We start from the raw sequence: 6,362 nt of genomic DNA on the forward strand, positions 1-6,362 counted from the left end.
CTTTCCTCTCACTCAAGGGGCGAAGTCAGTCATTGTTTACCAGGAGAGTTTCACTGCTGGACTAGTTCAAGGTTTTTACGTATATACGTATCCAAGCGTCAGATTCGCTATTTTTGATTGCGGTTTGAGCTGTCATTTTAGTTTATAGAAATAATGTTCTCTTTCGTCGTGGGTCTTCCATTATTTACTGTGGACCGGAGTTCAATTCCCGCGGGCGGCTGATGAAGAGTTAGAGGAATTTATTTCTGGTGATAGAAATTAATTTCTCGCTATAATGTGGTTCGGGTTCCACAATAAGCTGTAGGTCCCGTTGCTAAGTAACTAATTGGTTCTTAGCCACGTAAAATAAGTCTAATCCTTCGGGCCAGCCCTAGGAGAGCTGTTAATCAGCTCAGTGGTCTGGTAAAACTAAGGTATACTTAACTTTTACTGTGCGTAAAAACTGTACACTCCATGCTATGTTTTTATTCTAGTTTACATATCGTACATCAAACACTTCTTTATGGCACAGTGATCCTTTGATAATTTGATTTCCTGTAATTTCCTTTTATTTCCTTCTCAGGATAAATCTTCATCCTCAGAGTGCATAAATAATACGAATTGTCATTTGAGTAAAGTAAACTGTGCAGAATGAAGTCGTCATCAGAGTCTATTTCGGTTTGCAAGTCAATTTTTTTACTGTTTACTCAGGCGCAGTTTCGTTCATTCATGGTAACTCATTACATTGAGGTTTGCATTTTAATGTTAATATTATACTCAAAATGTGGACATTTTTCACTGTCAGCAGTGAGTGCTATGGCGAGTATGTCTGCGGTTCGTGTTTTCTTGAGATTTTATTCAAAGAAACAGTTTCTAACATACGTAATTGTTCGCCCTCACTAGAAGTCTCAGGATTTGAGTTAATGTTCAAGTCCCCAAAAAAAAAAAAAAAATTATGTATATGTATATGTGTATATATATATATATATATATATATATATATATATATATATATATATATATATATATACATATACATACATACATACATACATACATACATACAGATAATAATACAGCAAGAAAGGAAACGTGTAGTTTAAAGCCTTCATAGTTATAAGAACTCTATAATAGGATCAATGCTCTTCCTCGTATTATCTCGAGACATTACCCTGATCGGATACCTATACCATACATATCTGGAACATTACTTGATTCGGTCATTTCAGACAGCCTTTGATAGGATTTGGTGAGGATTTTCCTTTCTTTTTTCTTTTTTTATTCAGTAGATGAAACCTACTCATATGGAACAAGCCCACGGGGCTATGACTTGAAATTCGAGCTTCCAAAGAATATGTTGGTTTCAACCCCCTACCACAGACCCCACACCGCGGCAGTAACTGATCATGATACAGGGCCAGTGATTTTTATCGCCCCTGGGGGCCAGGCGCGAAGTCATGATATCTGAGTGGCATACTAAGACATTAACCACTATACCAGCGACCGGTATTGTAGGGAAATTGATGAAGATTCAGTACACACATTTCATGCCCGCATGTTTCAAATATGGGAAGCAAGTGTCAGTCTTCAACAGCTTATGGTATAATACAAGACATTTTTACTTGATTGCACTTCAGATAAACTTGAAATTATGTGTAGTCAGTTTATTTTATAAGAAGAGTCTGTTATTATTAGAATTGTTGTTTTTGTTTGTAATTTAATTTACGAATCTGTTCCCAGGAGCGCTGGAGCTGGATAAAGAACGCAATCTCTGTGTTAGTCTAAAACTCTCTGCGTTCAGGTTTTCATGTTGTAGAATATTGTCGAGTATTTTCATCATTTTCCTATGTAAGTACTGCCATCTCTATTCACATGATTGTGAGTCATTATACCTTTTTATATCATTATGGAAGTAAATGGGCGTTATTATCCCTAATTAAATTATCACGTTGCTATTTGGTAATAAAAAAGAATTTGAAAAATGTAGTTTCCTAGGGAGGGGACTTGGGCAAAATTCTAAATATTCAGTCCTCACCGGACAAGATATTATTATTATTATTATTATTATTATTATTATTATTATTATTATTATTATTATTATTATTATTATTATTATTAGGAAAAACGATAGTTTCGTAATTATTCTTTCTCGTCACTTCCATCAAAACAGTACGCAGATAGACACGCAACACAAGCATATATCCCTGTTGAGTTTTTTGTCACCTGTTATTTTTTGCTGTAACAACAAAGGACAGTAGTGACATTGTACTCCAGATCTTTGCTGACGGATGGATCAAATTCTTAGTTTCATCAGTTGCTGTAAGTACTGCAGTAGTAACACTAGGTCTTTTAAAAACAACTGGTATGAAAGTCAGGATATCGCTAAGGTTAAGCAAATGGTGCTTGAAGCCGAAAGATAAGGAGTTCAGTCATGGTTATGATGGTTCCTTAATGTTTCAGTGGAAGGAAGCTGGATAATATGCAACCAAAAGAGCCAGAAATGACTGTGCATGGCGAGCAAGGCTACAAGCAGTTAAGTGTGATCATTTCATGATAGCCATAGAAGGCTAGGGAAATTGCATAGCTCTTTCATGATAGCCATAGAAGGCTAGGGAAATTGCATAGCTCTTTCATGATAGCCATAGAAGGCTAGGGAAATTGCATAGCTCTTTCATGATAGCCATAGATAGGAAATTGCATAGCCTTATGATAGCCATAGAAGGCTAGGAAATTGCATAGCTCTTTCATGATAGCCATAGAAGGCTAGGGAAATTGCATAGCTCTTTCATGATAGCCATAGAAGGCTAGGGAAAGTGTATAGCTCTTTCATGATAGCCATAGAAGGCTAGGGAATGTGCATAGCTCTTGAGAATAGTTAGGATAACCTTTATACCTAGAAAAATAATCCTTAAACTATGAATTGCTAGAGAGAATTGCAAGCATGTTAAAGGTCTGGGCATAGGGAATGGTAAATAAAATTAAAAATAAAAAAGTTAATTATAATGAGCACACGTGTGTTGTAAGAATAATACATTTCAAAAAACACAACGGGATTTTGATAAAAAAAAGTTTCGAGTCCAATCGGGTATGCAGTTGGTTTAGATAGTTATAAGAAAGAGAGAGATACACAGATATTGCAGTAAAAAAAAGCCTTGTGTATAATGATATAATTTAGTCATTTAGGGAGAATCAAAAAATTTTCATAAAGATATAGTTTTTCTGACATTTTGGGAGTAAATAGAAACTCAGAGCATGCTAAGATGATGATTTAATGAAAAAAGTTAAGTATAATGAGCACACTTGTGCTGTAAGAATAATAAATTTCAAAAAACACAATGAAAGAAAAGAGCTTTATTATTTTGCAGCACGAACGTGATGTTGAGGTATAGTGAAGTGATGCGTTATTTGTTTATAGTTTGATGAGTGTCCTAGATGCTGTGGAAGCTAGGTTTAGGAATTAGCTGAAAATTAGGCCGATACCTCTTGTTTTACCTATTTAAAGCACTGAACTTTTCTTGAAATTGCATATTGCTCATGAATTATGATAGTTAGAATTATAACAACAGCGAACACTTACTAAACTTAAAAGACATTGCAAATGACATAACACAGCCAAAATCTAAATATATAAGTCACCCACCCAGCATTGGTATTTTTAGAAGGCTCAATTTTTCTCTGTGTCTATGAAGGGCTGTAAGGCCACACCCTGCTTTACCTATTGACATTAAAGATCCTCCCGTGTGTGTATGGTGGGGCAGTGCGTTCAGGCAGCTAATTCTGGAAGGTGGGAGTCATTAGTCCAATTAGAGGTCTTTTTCCTTTTATTCGTTGGAGCTGTTGTTAATGCAGACACGTAACGAATTAATGTGTGAACTGATGTTGTCACATAGGCCGTTGCTTTGGTTTGCAGGTTGGTTCCTGCGTCGAGTTTGCAGTAAGCTTCCAAAATACAGAAAAGCATTGCTATTTTTCTTTGCATGGTGTTTTTAAAGTGTTCGTTAGGTATGCGATATGAGTACCATGTTTGGGTGGAAATTGTGAATTTTAGCATTCTTGGGTATCTCGTTCAAGATTTTATTGTGGTTTAAAATTCCATAAAAATTTTATTCGATTTTTAAATGGGAGGCCACATGGTTGGACTCTCGCTCTATTATCATAAATATAAGCTTTGCTTAAAGGAATATTTTGTATCCTCAAAACACTTAACAAGGGACGAGAAAATTTTAATGACATACGTTAATCATTAGACTTTCTTCTTATTTTTCTTTGTACAATGAAATATGCCCTTCTTTTGTAGAACTGAACAAACAGGGATAGTATCTGGTTAAACTCATTCGAAACCCTGGAAATAACGGCCTTGTATTAGAACTTGCTTTTCATTTTCATTTTCTCCTTTTAATCGTAGCATTTTAGTCCTCATAGAAAAATTGTCCGCATTTTGGACTTGTTTTTCAAGTGCATTACGTTGATCCTTAATATTTTAATAGCTGGAATAACACAATAAATAACCTACACCCCAAAAGAAAAAAAAAACTGAATTCAAGGCTCTAGTTGGAGACACGAGTGGAATAGAAATCTTAGTGATATTGTGTAGGCATTCCTGCTTGACACACAACTCCGGGACGTCCCATATCATAATGAAATGCCTTGAGTTATTTTCGTAGAGAGAAAAAGAAAAAAAACCTTCTCTCCTGCAGTCACCATTCTGACTTTGCAAAGGCGTAATTGTATATTGTGCATCGTGGGTGGGGACTGACGGGCATACGATATTTTCTGATGTCAGGTAACAGATACCTCGATAGGTGGGAGGAAAATACGAAGTGGTCGTTGAGTTTGGGCAAAGGAAAAATGGGCAGAAAACACCGCCATTAAGGTTTTGCTGTCCTCTCTATGGGTCATTGATAGGTACCGACGGGGAAGGATTTTTTTTTTTTGTTTTAATGGCGGATTGGTTATGAGTGTTTGTAATTTAACTGGTCACCAAATGCTAGCACATATAAGCTTTTATTTAATTAATGTTTTGCCATGATTTAAAGTCTTGTATGCCCTCACGATAGGTCTCACAAGATGTAATGTCCCCAATTACCGTCTCAGATACACTTTATCTGTTTATTGAATTCATCTCTCTCTCTCTCTCTCTCTCTCTCTCTCTCTCTCTCTCTCTCTCTCTCTCTCTCTCTCTCTCTCTCTCGCTTAGCTGATGCCATTAAAAAAAGTAAGTGGATCACATTACTATTCCAGTAGATTTGATGATTACTTTTGTATGAAGGTGCATTACGATCTACCCGATCTGTTTCATATTACCTGTATTTCTATATCTGATGACTTTATATATATATATATATATATATATATATATATATATATATATATATATATATATATATATATATATATATATATATATATATATATGTATATGTATACATATATATATATGTAGGTAATTGAAAGGAAAATCAGGAATTTTCATCTAAAGCAGCATATGATGGGAAGCTTGAGCATGTAAGTATATGAGTATATGAGTCTGAAATGTATTGAGCATTCCGTTTTACATCAGGACTTTTTCTTTGTGGCAACAGAGCCAGCAAGAAAGTTCTCAACACACAGACAGGTAAAGACTATCCCAACTTGAAGCCATATCGATTTTGTTCCAATGATCATGAAAATGTATGGCTTCCCGCCTGCCCGTAATTATGTTAATGAAACAATTAAAAGTTGCACTAGCCACATCGATGAGGTTCATTGCTACTAATCCTACGTTCAGAAGCGCCGGGTCATTTTACTCAGCCCAAGTGAAATGGGGCGGGCTGGCGAGGAGGTACCAGCGCCAGATGAGGAAGTGAGGAAAGGTAAGTAGGTCGAGGTGTGGGAGTGGTTGGCGCACTTATGTAAAGTAAGCCAAGGCGTGGAAAGAGGACGAGTTAGTTTCTTTTCTAGCAGAGTTTGTTTACTTGCGGACGAAGTAAGCGATGTTGTCACTGTATCCTTTGTTAAAGATTTTCTACAGGTGTACGGATTGATGTCGACTGTTTATATCAGTTACTTGACTTACAGAAACACGAGTTATTGACACTTGAGTCTGCTTCGATTACGTACTGACACACGAAATGGTATAGTCACTATCGAAAAGCAAAGAACGTTTGACACTATACCATAGAGTCAGTCGTTCTTTGCCTTTCGATTTCTTACAAACGTTTGTTGTTGGCACTTGGTTTGTTGCAGTAACAGACGCGTGGAGCAATATTGTCATTCAGTCTGTTCATTCCTATGACTTGGTCTTTCATATTGATAAATTAGGCTTGGAATGTTGTTTTAACTCTTATTGTTATGATTGCTTGCAGATTCAAAGGAATTTTGTCGTCTGTGTGTTGGTTCAATTA

This window comes from Macrobrachium rosenbergii, chromosome 16, assembly GCF_040412425.1.
Source record: "Macrobrachium rosenbergii isolate ZJJX-2024 chromosome 16, ASM4041242v1, whole genome shotgun sequence".
NCBI classification, from domain to species: domain Eukaryota; kingdom Metazoa; phylum Arthropoda; class Malacostraca; order Decapoda; family Palaemonidae; genus Macrobrachium; species Macrobrachium rosenbergii.